Raw genomic sequence first — 15,167 nt, 5'->3', positions numbered from 1 at the left:
CTCTGTGAGTGGCGGGGGACTAGGAGGGGAGACAGTGTTTGGGATGTAAATAATAAAAAAAAGGCAAAGAAAAAGAATTGGGTAATATTTGTTATGTCTATAAATAAAAAGAAAAAAAAAAACATTTTCAATACAAAATAGTTTGTATATCTACCAAGCTACATTCTTCCTTTAAAATGTTGATGGTAAACTCCCACTTAGAAATCAACTGAAAATGGGATTTATTCATTTAATAAATTTTTTTTTCCTAAAAAAGAAAGAAAAAAGAAAGAAAGAAAGTGACCAGATTAGATGTCAAACTCCTTAAGAGCAAACTTTGCTTTCTATTTTTATTTATCTTAACAGTTTATCAGAGTTCACTGCTACACAGTTGCTTAGGTAGGAACATTTTCAATAACCAATTTCGGTCAAGAAGTCCCCTTTCAATCTATTCTCTGAGTTTCTCTGGTGCTGTGGCAGCAATTCATAACAGCTATGAAGGCTCTTCATACTTGTTCAGTGAGTATTTCTCAACTTGTTTTTCATCAAGCATGGTCCAAGAACCACATGCAACAGCATTATCAGAATGATTGCTATAAATGATCGTTCCTGTATTGGTAAGGTGGTTCGGCAGGTAAAGGAACCTGCCACCAAGGCTGACAACCTGAGTTAGATCACTCAAACTCCCATGGTGGAAGGAGAGGATGGCTTTACATAAACTGTCTTTTGACTTCCACAGGCACACAAACGTTAGATTAATAGGATAATATTAATAACAATGATAGGAATGCATTATTATATACATGTAAATGTATATAAATTATACATAAGTTATATATAATTATGAATGCATTTCTGCAGTTCAGTTCAGAATCATGTGGTTAAAGCCTAGGACTGAGAAAACACTGTATCAGGATTGGAACATCTACATCTAAATAATTTGAAAACTCAAAAATTTCAAGATTTCTTCCTAAACTTAAATTTCCAGTTCTTCTCTGCACCTTCACCAACTAATTTGAGTAGCAGGAGATGAAGTTTTTGGCATATTTTCACCTTTGCATCCAGTGCCCACGTGTGAGATTCTGTTCAGTGTTTTTAGAGATGTTGTAAATAGCCAGTGTCCAGGGAGGTCATTGCTGAAATCGGCTGGGCAAGGGAAATAGTCACTTTAACATTTTTAAAATTTGTATTTAATCTTCAAGTTGAAAGTTGATTTTCCATATTTATCTCAAATGTCCCTAACATTCTATGAGCATGGCTTAAATATTTTTAAATCCAGATTTAGATTTTACAACTCTATAACTTCTAACCCTCTTATTATTGAGCATGGCTTTAAGACACTTAGTTGGAAAAAATAATGTTGTTTTAGGGAACAATTGTTCATTTAGGAGTAGACCATCTATCATTCAGCTAAGTCTATGAGTCTGTTTTATTTTCCAAGTCAGTGTTGACGGTATGGAGGATTGCCTTCTTTATTTATGCTACCTCCCACCTCTTTGGTGGTGTAAGAACTTTGGAGTATATCTAGTGACAAATTCTTAACCTGTCTACAGTAGCAAATCTGAGCAACTGCTTCCTCTACCTCCAGGCCTTGGAAGTAACACTTTTTCCTTGCTTGCCTCAACAAAAATTCTATCCTGTTCTTAGCCAACCCAACAGTTCATAAGACTTACTATGGCTGACCAAAGCATGGGTTTTCAGGGTGGAGTCCACAAAGGCAGAAGCATCTCCAGGAGACATGGAAAAGGCCTTATTGAACATTAATGTCTGTGTGTTCATTTAATAGATGCATAAACTAAGGTCAGAAGAGCTAGTCATCTACTCAAGACAACACATACATTCAGATCAACTGATTTGTGATCAGTATTTGTCTATATCGTAGTATTTCTCGCTACTTGGAGAGAAAACCAACAAAACTAACATGAAACCCAAATAAAACCCCAATTGCCTTACCTCAAGCAGTGCTATTGTCCCCAACAAGAACTTCTCTTTCTGAAATGCCTCATTCAAACAGTTCCTAGTGTACCTTATTAGTCTTGCCATGACTTGATACAAGTTTATTACCTTACAGTTCTAAAAACGAGAGGTTCATAATAGACCTCTATCTGGAGTCCCAGAATACATTCAGACCTGACAGGACATACCATTTTCATCCACTCACCTACAGCTTGGTTTGGGAAAGGTTTGGCTGGTCTTGATTTCTGTTAGTGACCTACTTTTAGTTGTGAGTTTGGGGGAAGCCAAATTCTCTCTTCTCTTCTTTTCTCTTCTCTTTCTCCTCTCCCCTCCTCTCCCCTCCTCCCCTCCCCTCTCCTTCCCTTTCTTTTCCCACCCTTCCCATCCCCTTCTCTATCCTGCTCCCTCCCTCCCTCCTCTCTCTCTTTCTCTTTCTTTCTTTCTTTCTCTCTTTCTTTCTTTCTTTCTTTCTTTCTTTCTTTCTTTCTTTCTTTCTTTCTCTCTCTCTCTCTCTCTCTCTCTCTCTCTCTCTCTCTCTCTCTTTCTTTCTTTATTTCTTTCTTGTTTTTCAAAACAGGGTTTCTTTGTGTAGCCCTGGCTGTCCTGGAACTCACTCTGCCAACCAGGCTAACCTCAGACTCAGAGAGGAAAAGCTGAAGGCAGACTCTTTCCCCCAAACAAATAAATGTGTGGAATATTATTCATGGCTTTATGAATGAGATCTGACAGGGTTAGTCTACATATAATTTGTGTACTTCTCCTGCAGGTCTAGCCAGGATGTGACAAAAAGCATTGCCTTGAACCTGAAGTCTTTGGAATTTTTGATCAAGATGGCAGGTTTTGGCTCCTTTCAAGGATATATCTGCTCACATTTAAAGCAAACCACAACTTCTGTCTTTGCTCTTTTGTCATGCAAACTGAGTCTGTTGAGGCTTTCATTGACTAGTACAGTATCAGTCATAGATGGTTTATTATCAGCATGTCATCTGAAGAAATTGAATGGGAAGGTGATCTACAGAAAAAAGCAGAAATCCAAACAAAATGAAAACCAAATCAAAACAAACAAACAAACAACAACAAAAGAATTTACCAGTTCCTGTTTGCTCCAAATTAGCTACTGAGGCCTTCCCCAGGAATATCATTGGGCAATATCATAAACATCTTGGGGCAAAAATCATCATAAAAGAAGTCTGGAAAATCCACAGTTTAACACTTGGCTCTTGCAGCTTTGCATGAGGGCAGAGTTTCTTCAGTTATGCTTAGAACTTTGGAGCAGAATAGAAGAAGGTGATGGCCCAGAACTCTCTCACTGTTCTACAATTCTATCTTTCTACCACGAGTTCTGCTTTCTGTAACTGCAAAGTAGATCTTGACCATCCTGAATTTATCAAGTTACCTCTCTCTTATAACTTGGAGATCTCTTGGCCTTTTGTTAACACCTCTAAGCCAGCCCCAATTAACAATGCAAAGTTTTAAGATGGCTACTAAGACATGTGATGATCTCTCTAACACAGCTCAAATTATGTTACATACTGGATCCCTGACCTCACCAAACCTAAACAAGGCCAGACAGCTCTTGTTCTTCCTTTCCTGGATTATTGAAATGCTTCCCTTCACCTAGACCTCCTGTTTTAATCACTTATGGCGTTATCTGTCATTGTTCTCATGCTTATCTTCTCCAGTGCTCACCAGCCCTATATTTGGTCAGAAGTCATATGCTATTTTTAGGAAAGATTATATAGGATATACATCCAGCTGCCTCTAGGTTGTTTCCATTTTTACGTGGCTTCTTCCTGTCACCGAGTTTTCTGAAACTCCTCATACCTGAGAAATGTCACAAAGCAGGTTAGACAGATTATACTTCAATCTGAACCTTGCCTCTTTCTGACTGCTTCTGTCTATCACCTTTCTTATGATCTCCTATGAAAGAGAACCTAGAGTACGGCAAACACCCTGCCTGGTTTCGCTGAGGTTAGTTGTCTGTTCCTAGCACACTCTGTCCTAGCAAAAGGGCCATGTTCAAGTGTAGATGTATGGGGTATTGGGGTATGACTGATCAGCTGTGGCTGTGATCAGTTCTCAAGCGAAGGAAGGGAAAAACAAGCGTGCTTCATCAGCATAGCTTGACTAGGGTGAACACCATCTTTGGATGCTTACTTTGTTGAATTTGCTGTCATGGAAGGCAACCTTATTTTCACACATTAATGATTTCATATTAAAAAGCAGTGTTATACTCACCTTGACGATCCAAATAGCATGTCTGAACATATATTTACTCTGCTACTATAAATCCATTTGCATGGGGCTTGTGAGGGTGAGCGTGTGAATATATTGTTTACTGTCTATCCACTGAGTGTAACCACTGTATGCCTATATCACATGCATAGTGGTATCCCAATGCTCAAATTTCAGGATACAACTAGTTTTCAACATATACTTCTGCAGAAAAGCAGCCATGAGATGATTTACCGCTGATTATACCCAGTCTTCTGTTGACCCAGATTCCCCAAGTTTGCAGATAGTTCACCTTTACTATAATTTTGTTGTTAAATATTATAAAGAATACAAATAGTACAGATCTATTATTAAAGTAATATTTATTCTCTAATGCTATATTCATTAAAGTTGTTTCTCTCTTTACTCATTTAGCTTCTATACAGTTTTGAAATAGAAGTCATCTTGACAAATCTTTAAAACATACAAAAATCTTATCCACTAGAAAGTGCTATGCAGGCTGCCAGGAGAGAAGCTGCCAGTGGTTTTGCCAGTTTGTGGACCCCTCCTGCTAAAATACCTATCTGTTAGGCATGATATGCCCACTGGTGCATTTGACTGTTCTGAGTGGATTTGAGATGTGCTCCATGGGAAAATTCATTCCTAACCCAGCAAACCTGGTCAGAAGCCTGTGACTGAGGAGGCCACAGGCTTCCTCTACTGTCAAATCTGTTGCTGACGTTTGGGTAAATTGACATGTAGTCAAACAGCTTTCCAGACATTTATGTGTACAGCTGTAGAGCAGTGCTCTCTTGGCTTGCAACTGAGAAGTTGCCTTCTGCAGTGGGTGGTGGCTAATGAAGAGACTCAAAGCTGGCCAAAGTATTGGGACGAAATGGCTGTTGAGTGCTTGGCCCTAAATAGGACATTCCCTCTGAGGCCCAGGGACTATCACAGAAGAGGAGGGAGAAAAGACAGAATTAGAGAATGGAAAGGAAACTATAAAAGCTGTGCTCTAGGCATGACACCATCAATGCAGTCATGAACGCAGCAGCTATGGCTACCTGCACAAGACCTGTATAAAGACACGGGGTAAGAGGATGGACTAGATGAGAAGCAGATGAGGGTCAGCAGGGGCACAGGGAAAGGGAAGTGGGGTGAATGTAGTCATAGTACATGTATGAAATGGTGGAGAGAAAATATCCAATTTACATCTGTTAAAATTAAAAACTAAATGAAAGAACTGTAGGCATCTAATTGAGATTAGAGATGTCTCACAACCCCAAGCGTTCCTCAGTAGTTTAATCACTGAGATGGAAGGTTAGTGCTTAACAGTTGGAGTCCTCTCTGCTTTTGGTTGCCTCCCTGGATAAGCTGCTGACACAGCTTGAGAGCTTGTAAAGGATAAAAAGATCATCTCTGGTCTGAGCTAAGATACCCTCTCCTACTGCTTTGCCTTGCATATGACTGTGTGGGGCTAAACATCTGGTAGACCACTTATTATTTGTGAATGAGGGCAATTATCCATGGCACAGGTGTGTTCCCCTCAGAGAGATCTTATTTCATTCTAATATGGACACGTCTGCAAATAATTTATGAGGTGCACTTACTTACAGCCATCTTTCCCATGGAGAATAATTGCTAAGCTGCTTTTTCTCGGTTTTCTTTTTCTTTTTTAATTAAGGATTGGTCTGTGACACCTTTTAGCTCAGATGTTAATTGTAGCACCTTTGATGAAAGCATGAATGCTAAATACAACACCAGCCTTTTACTTACAAACTACAGCTGTTTCTTTTCATACACTCTTTGGTACAGTTTGCAAGGTAGTCTCTTTCCTGATCACAATACCTTTGTGGTTAATAGGCTCTTGGTGGCTCTTTCCTTTAGCTCTTGGATATTTTCTCCCTGATGTCAAAGTAGATATTGAAGTCTGAAGGTCAAAATCCTTGTACACTCTGCTTTAATGGCGGATTCTATGAACTCCCCTCTTACTGTCCCTTTTTTGTATGGTAAGCTTGGTTTTGTGAACCGTTCTTTGAAAGTCAAAGAGCTTTTAATTCTTTAAAAAAATTATCATTTGCATTTTATATGTTTGCCAATAATTAATATAGTTTATTAACAGACACCACAGGACTTTGGACTCCTTCCCTAACTGGCGGCATTCCTTTTAAAGTCCATTTGAGTTCTTCAGCAAGGAAAACAATGGAATCTTTCCTCTTGACACAAGCTGTATAATTCTGTAGAAAGTATCAGGGCATTGGAAATTTTGTAGAATAAAATGAAACAGAATTTGTGGGTTTGAATCTCTTTCTACTTGCTTTATTGTTTTGGATACATCATTTAACCTCACTGAATTCAGCAAAGAACTCTCTGGAAAAGAGACATGGGTTGCATCTTGGCTCTATCCCTTCACTTGTTATGTGTCCAGTCTTATGTTTCAGTTTTTAAAATATAGGGTGAGGATAAGCGCTGGTGGGATGGCTATCTTAGTTACTGTTCTGTTGCTGTGATGAAACACTATGGCCAAAGTAGGTTGAGGAGGAAAGAGTTTTTTGTCTTACACTTCCCAAACTGTGGCCCATCATTAGAGAAAGTCAGGATAGAAACTCAATCAAGACAGGAACCTGGAGGCAGGAGCTGACGCAGAGGCTCTGGAGGGGTGCTGCTCACTGGCTTGCTTTGTATGGCTTGCTTAAGCTGCCTTCTTCTAGGACCCTGGACCACCAGCCCAAGGACGGATGGCTCCACCTAAAATGGGTTAGGCCTTCTAACATCAAACACTAATTAAGAAAATGTACTATAGGTTTGCCTACAGATCAATCTTATATGGAAGTGTCTTGTCTTTTCTTTTCCTTTCTTTTCTTTTCCTTTCCTTTCTTTTCTTTTCCTTTCTCCCCTTCCTTTCCCTTCCCTTCCCTTCCCTTCCCTTCCCTTCCCTTCCCTTCCCTTCCCTTCCCTTCCCTTCTCTTCTATTCTCTTCTCTGTTCTTCTCTTCTTTTCCATTTAGGTTCTCTCCTCTCTGATGACTTTGGCTCATGTCAAATCGACATAAAACTATCCAGCATAATGACTCAGTATGTAAAGCACTTGCCATCAAGTCTGATGACCCAAGTTTGATACTGGGATCTGTATGGTAGGATGAGAGAACCCACTTGTAATAGTTGTCTTCTGACCTACACACACACACACACACACACACACACACACACACACACACACACCATGGCACTTGGATGCCCCCTCCCATCAGTAAATGTGTGTAATTTTTAAATTACATGAATAACAAAATTCATGTCAGTATACGAAAAGTTATCTAAAATGCTTTTCACAGTGTGGAAAGCACTACATTTGTCTTACAATTTTAAGTATCCAAACACATAATAATATTGCCATTAGTATATTTAAAATGAAATCAATACCATTTGTCCTGCTGTCTCAGAGGCCATTTTAAATCTTAAGAAATAACAGTGCATAAAGGGAAGAGGCAGTGATGCTATCTGAATATTTGGTGAGCTCCAGCTGCTGGGTGTAATAACATCCTTGCTTTTATTAGTGTCAACATTTTAGAAGTTCTTTCTTGACCACTGCTGCCTCCGTAGCACTGAACACAGGGTCTGGACTATGGTAGGCATTCCAGAAAGTCTTGTTGAGTGACGTTCTTATATTATTCCCCTCCCCTTCCCTCCTCTTTTGAAGCTTGACACAAGTTCTAACTCTTGTGATAATGAAAGGACTGACCAGGGCTGTAATGATCCCTGTGATTAGGAGCATAGTCTCCCACCAGCTCATGCAACCCTAGGGCCATATCACACCCAACCTGCTGGAAGAAACCAGGCCGCCAGGCTGCCATGCTGCAGGATACTTGTTACAACTTAGAGACTTCTTTCTCTCTCCTTCCCTCCCTCCCTCATTCCTTCCCTCTCCTTCCCTCCTTTCTCCCTCTTTCTTTCTTTCTTTCTTTCTTTCTTTCTTTCTTTCTTTCTTTCTTTCTTTCCTTCCTTCCTTCCTTCCTTCCTTCCTTCCTTCCTTCCTTCCTTCCTTCCTTCCTTCCTCTCTCCCTCCCTCTCCCCCACCTCTCTCCCTCTCCCACCTCCCTTTCTCCCTCTCTTCAGCTAGGGTTTTCAGTCTTACTTGGAAAACACTTTGAAGAAGCTAAGGTTAAACCCTCAGTTTTTCTATTTGAGAGTGTTCAGAAGATCAAACCAGTAGGATGAAGGCTTTCAACATGAGACACAAGTGCCCTGAAAGGCCACTTTTCCTCTCTTCAGCCTCTCAGTAGGAACTCAGAAACTTCCACAGCAAGCTGAGAGGCACAACTGTAAAGCAGCTGTTTGCAGATGAATGCTGGGCAGAGAAGAGAATGTGGCCCAGTTAGAGCTGAGATAGGGAGATAAGTTAATTTGTGTTGGAAAAAAAATGAAGGAAAACATAAATGATTTTAAAGACTACTTTTCCTTGTCACTTTCATTATCTTCCTCAAAAGACAAGACACTAAAAGAAGTTTTCACAAATGCAAAAGAAGAAAGACAGAAAAAGAGAAACCGCATTTGTAAGAAAATCAAAGAAGAATAATCATACAATCTTAAATTCTTTAGAGTAAATTTAATTAAGGAAAGTATTTGGGGTGATATGAACACAGATTAGTTTTCTGAGTGTTTTGGTAACTGGCCTTTTCCATGACTTTCTTACCAGACCACACTCATGTCTCCTCAAAAGTTTGCAGAATGGCAGAGTCGTAGAGTCAATGTCCACTTTGGTTTTTATTTCAGGCAAGAAATTCCACTCAAAATGGAGCATCAGTGACTGACTAGAGCGTAATTAATTTAGTTTAACTAACAGCATTAAATAAACCAGTGGTTCCCAACTTCAGTTGGGCATCATATTTATTGGGAAGTTTCTTAAAAATATAAATTACTCTTCAGGTCTCTTAAGTTTTCTTTAGCAAATTGGAAAGTTGAAGGTGAGAGGTTTGAGGTCTGTATGTTTGAAAGATTTGGATGTGGGAGGTTTTACTTGTACAAACCACGGATGTGCTGAGGCACTGGGGAACATGGGGAGCTGCCAATTACTGTAGACAAAGGTTAGGAGCACTCACAGTCCTGGGGGCTTTTATTAGGACGATAAAGAGATTCCGAACCTGAGAGAAGGCCATGACCTAATCATGATCAAGTCCAGTTCTCCTGTGTCACTGGGGCCTCTGCTCTGGCCTAGGTACTGGCTTAGGCATAGCGAAAAAGGCGTTAATATCTCACCTGCCAGGAAAGAGTGCAGGGGAAGGCAAGGCTCTTCTGTCAGGTTACATAACTCAAGTTCCTATTACTTGAAGCTTTCAGTACAAATGTAAATATTAGTTATCTTTCTTGCATTAATTATTGTCACACAGATTTAAAGGGTCAGAGATCTGGAAGTTAATGCCTCTTTCACTGTGGGAAAGGTAACACTGTGCACCTTAGCTGCTGTTTTTCTTTCTGGCTGACTGCAGACCAATTGTTTCTGCCCCAATGCAGCCGGCTGGCAAGATGCTAATTTGCATAGGGCAGCCCTTTTCATGGTGGGAAAGAGATGCCCTCGAGTCATTACTGACTTCAAGTGAGAACTTCGGTCTCAGACATTATATTCAGTGTACCCCTGCTTTATGCCTGCTCTTTTTTTTTTTTTAATCTGTACATGATCCTTCTCTTTCTCTCTTTAAGAACTACAATTTTCTTTCCCATAGACTGACTGAGAAAAGCACAAGATTTTTATGTGCTATTTTATTTGCACCTTATTCAGGTGATGCAACATGAGGCAGGAAAGTAAACAAACAAACAAACCAACAAACAAACCTGGGTTCTATTCTCAACTAACTCTGAGGCTTGGCAGGCTTGTTAAGCATCCAGGTCCTTGGGTTTCTCCTAAGAAGGGGATGATGGGCAATTTGTATAGATTAAATGGAGATTTGGGGTGAGGAGATGACAAATGAAGCAATTGTGATTTGTTGTCATTAAACATCTGTTCTGAGTCTGGATTTTCCCTGTCACTGATGACATAACTTCTGATGGGAACTGAACTTCACGGTTGGACTCTGGGGAAGGGGCACTTGTCTCCTAGGACCTTCATTAAAACACAAATCCAGAGTAAAGAATATACTTGGATGAAAGGGATGAGGAGTTCTTAATGGGAGGGAGTATATGAAGATACAGGAAGCATGATGGGTCAGCAGGGAAGCATCAGCTGGCTTAAGGAGACAGGAAGCCGTGACTGGATTGCTCACCGGGCAGTGGACAGGTGGAGAGGCAGCAGGAGGGCACCACGCTGACAGTCATCACATTCCCACGAAAACACTGTGATCTAGCATAGTATGTATAGGAGGGAATGTCAGAGTCCACCATGTGTTTACTTATAGTTTGTTTAAGAACAAGAAAACAGGCTGTATCCCCTGCAGTTAGGAGCCAGAGATGCTCTGACATAATAAAAATACCACCAAGTCCTTTGCAAGGGCCTAGGCCTTCGGAATGTTGAGGTGCTGGTGTCAGAACCGAGCCTTTTGTTTAATAACAAGAAAACAATTCCTGGAGGACTACTGGTGAACACACAAATCGCTGATTTTCTGAAATGCACCTCTTCGCTGTGGCCTGGAGTCTAACCTTCCTCAGGGGGGCATCTGTAACTGTGCTTTGAGCAAAGGAGCTTCTCTTCTAGCTGAAGGGGCAGAGAGCGCTGGCTGTGAGACCAGAGCAATGGAATAATGAGCCCAAGCAACCCCACCCATTGGATCGAGCCTCCTTTCCATGAAAGCACTGCAAAGTCAGCTGTGAAAATACTTAGTAAAAGTTAACTAATGAGGAAATGAGAAATGTTTACTGCGTAGTCTTGAGTACATGCCACTGTTGCAGGCTTCAGTCCCCATAGATAACCTGCTAGATACCTAGAGCACTCATTAGCGATGAGGAACCTATCTGCAGATGGTACCAGGCCTGCTCTTGAGTTCAGCAGCATCACCAAGGGCATGCACACTGCTTTGACGCTTCTACACTGCTACTGTGAGAGGCTGCCTCTCTCCCTTTCTTAAGACAGAGAGCTTTATACCTCAGGCTGGCCTTGAATTTGTGATCCATTAGTTTCTTGCTTCATAAAATGTAGATTTGGAAATCTACCTCATGGACAGGGCATGAGAGTTAGAAATAGCTTACGTTGTTTATACAATTGCTTATAAACTGATGCTGTAGTTACAGGTTTGTTCCGTCACACTTGTCTTAATTGTTGTGAGTTGACAGTTCCTTCCCTTATTCCTTCAAGGAGGACTACAACCTTCTAAAGTAGCACGATATCATCTCCCCCCCCCCCCAACCCAACACACAGGCAGGAATAAGCAGGGTTAAAGGAAGGAAGACTTTCTTTCTCATCTGTCTTGTGGAAGGAAATTCTTCCCAGAAATCTCCAAAGGCCACAGTTCACTTGCTAGTACTGGGTCACATCTGTTTTACTAGTCAGTGAAAACAAAGTTTATAGTCACACTGCTTAGGACTTGGAGGGTAGTAGTTTTTCCCTCTAGGTTCTGTGGCCTCACCAGCACAGGTAGTTGGCTCAGCTCCCAGTGGACAGCATGCATTTCCTTCTATTTGTAGGCCTTAAACCCCATTAGAAGGTGGCTGGTTGCCTCCAAGAGTGCCACTATTGCACAGGTCAGAAGATTCTGACATGTTTACCATTGCTGTGATTTGGAGCTGTCACAGGTGTATAGGACTGCCGGTGGCTTCTCTCTTCCAGGAGCTCGCATCGCTTCTTCTGATATTGTGAGAGATAGCCCTCCACAAGGAGGCTTCAAGTTCAGATCCATTTCGATTTCTCCAAGACCTGTGCCTACTAAATGGTGTCCTTTGCACTATGTGGTATCCTATATGCCCTGAGGTGTCTTTTGCACTAAGTGGTATCTTTTGCACTATGTGGTGTTCTTTGCACAATGTGGTGTCTTTTGCTTTCTTTTTCTGAGTGGTAACCAAGGGCAATGGCAATACCCTATATTGTTAAGGTGATTTGTTTTTGAACTCACCTAACAACTCAAAGGAAGGTTTCTCATGCCTGACAATGGGTTTTTGTTGGACAATCCACGGGTTTGAGGGAGAAGCATTGTCATCCCAAGTGCTGTAACATCAATTCAACTATATATACTTGTATATACATAAGCTTATTACACTGCATGCCGTGGACTGTTCTCAGTCAGTCCCCCTCAATCCGCAGGAGAAATCAGGGTTCTAGTTACAGGTGGGCAGGAGTCGGTGAAAAGGGTGACAAACAGACACGGACACAAGGGAGTGTGGTAACTGAATGTAATTTCTCAAAGCGAGCACCAGTCTTATAATACATAAGAAAAACAAGAAAGCTAGGCGAATACATCTGTCAAGGTACGTCCATAATGGTTCTTTACACAAAACAAAAAAAATGCATACCTAAAAAGCTTGGGGGAGCCAGGCGCTGTTTATAACTGAGACAGGAACAGCCCTTATTTAAGATCAGCTAAACACAGGAACCAGGTGAGTGGTCTGATGCAATGCTAGTCTATTGTTTAACCCACCACCAGGGGTCCCTTAGTAAATACCTAATTATGCTATTCCTCTGGGCCTAGTGAAAAACATGCACCAGGGGAATTCTGTTCTACTAACCCTTTCATGAGTAATACTTCAGTTCCTCCTAAAACCATAACCCACCTTCTTCCTAGGCCATTGTAAATTCCTGTGTATGGGAGTGACTCGGCTATTGTTCTATTTACTATGTAGACTAGCCCTGAGATTTCTAGCTCTATTCAGGTAAATTATAATACCTGATTACTTTCACTGTCTCTACTAGAGGTAATTTTGAATGTTACTGAATAGGTAGCATTCTTACTGAATTCCAAGATCAGGGTTGGCTCAAGGACTACCTAGGACATTGGAACACTGGTGGAGGCTAATCCAACTTAGCTGTATGTCAAAATCAATCCTTAAAGGCACTTATAATAAAACAATACTGAAAGAAAGCACACAGATCCATACACCAGATTAACACAGGGACAGGTTTAGAGCATACGTGCTATGGGAATGCCAAGGTTCCAGGAGACTAAGTTTCCATCAACTTTTCACCTCAGGACTGCATCTAGGTTTCTAGGCCTGTCATGCGAGTCACTACTGGAGTGGGTGTAGCAATTGTATATATATTTTAAGTATATATAAAATACTATAACTCCTTATGGCCTTTCCAAATGTCCTTTGTGTAATTTATCTTGTGTTTGTATCCCTCTCCTCGACTCATGGAAGTCCCCCTCAGCCATTTTCTCCTGTTTTCCCTTCACAGCAACTGTGCCCTATTGTACCCTATGTTCTCCAAAGCTCCTGTTCCCTCTGCTCTCACTCTGGCCCCCCTTTTTTTCCCTGATATTATCTGTCACTGCATGTTGTGTACTCACATCTAAATATTCCAAGCTAGCATCCGCACAAAAGAAAACATAGCATTTGTCTTTCTGGGTCTGGCTTACTTCATTCTGTATAATATTTTTCTAGGTCCATTCCTTTATAGTACAAGTCATTTCTAATTCTCACACTCTGTCCATGAGGTATGTTTTCAAATCTACATTTAATGAACTGAGAAACTAAGGAAACGAAAGCTTGAATACTCTGTATAGGGTCATAAGCCCAGTTGGTAGGAATTCTATGGAGTTCTCAGGTCAGTCATCTTCCATGCTATTAGTGTCTCTCTAGGATGGAACACCATCTTTGTCTCTGCTTGGCTTATCTGAAACAGCTGTTTTTACTCACTGTCCTTAAAGACCTAGAGAATCTTTAATAGAAAGTGAAAACTTTGGAAGGTTTGTTAGAAGTTCTTATTGGCAAATGAATCAAATGGAATAGGAAGGGATATCATAAAGTAAAATTCTGGCAGGTAGAAATTAGTACCCAATGCATTTCCAACACATGGTTTTCTGGTGACCCATCTACCTGCTGAAGGCTATTTGCCTAGCAGTAGGGTTGAGATTTTAGAAGATAAGTTACTGCCATAGAAAAAGAGAGCATATCAGGTACTCTGTTATGCACATATGAGCTCAGAGACCTTGGCAACCTACTGTCAACTGTAAAGACCTGAACAAGCTCAAGTCAGACAAATTACCAGCATGGCGGAAGGCATAGGGGGACAAAGCCCCATCCCTACCCAAGGCATCTGCTTGCTTCTGGGAGAGGGAATCAATTTTAATTAATGGAGTGACAGAAATGGTGTTCGTTGACCATACCCTATGATAGGCCCCATGACCAGAAATAGTTGGCCAACACAAACTGGACTTCATAGATTTTGTTTGTTTTTCTTTAAAAAGTAAGATGGATATAAGCAGATGATAAATGAGTAGATCACATGGTGTTCAATGGATAGGGGACTTGGAGAGTTTCTGGGGGCAAAGTTGAAGGAAGAGGACGAACATGATCAGTTCATATGTTACAAAATGCTAAAAGAACAAATGACATTATTTTAAAAAGAAAAGTGTTGGATATAAGACTCCTAATTCCTAGCTAATATGAACAAATGAATCTGAATGTAATTTAGATCCAGTGATTCAGGGCTTCATGAAGAAACCGATCCTATGTATTTTCATTAAAGTAGTACTACTTGTACAAGAGGTATCACACATCTGCCTGGCTTGTCCTCAAAGGGTAGCCAGGGCAATCTTTTCAAAGCCAGTCTTCCTTTGTCACTTGCATGAAAATTTCTATGAATTTTTAGGTATTAGAACTGAGAATAACATGTCCTCAGTGTTTTAATGCCATCTTGAGTCTAGCCTTCCTGATACTCTGTCCTTACCTGCCCCTCTTTCTTTTCCTCTCTGCTCTCCAACCTCTGACCTCATTTCTTCCTACACCCCCTAGGCTTTGTCCTAGCAGAGGTATTTTGCTGCATCTGTCTGATCCCTAACCTGATAGTTTTCCAGGGAGGCTCTCCACAGTCACACTGTCTAGTTGGTTGTTCCTCACAAATTTTCTGAAGGACTTTTAGAAGAGTGAGAAGGGGATTTTCAA

This window comes from Mus musculus, chromosome 1 (assembly GCF_000001635.26).
Source record: "Mus musculus strain C57BL/6J chromosome 1, GRCm38.p6 C57BL/6J".
NCBI lineage: Eukaryota > Metazoa > Chordata > Mammalia > Rodentia > Muridae > Mus > Mus musculus.
This window is presented reverse-complemented; position numbering follows the sequence as displayed.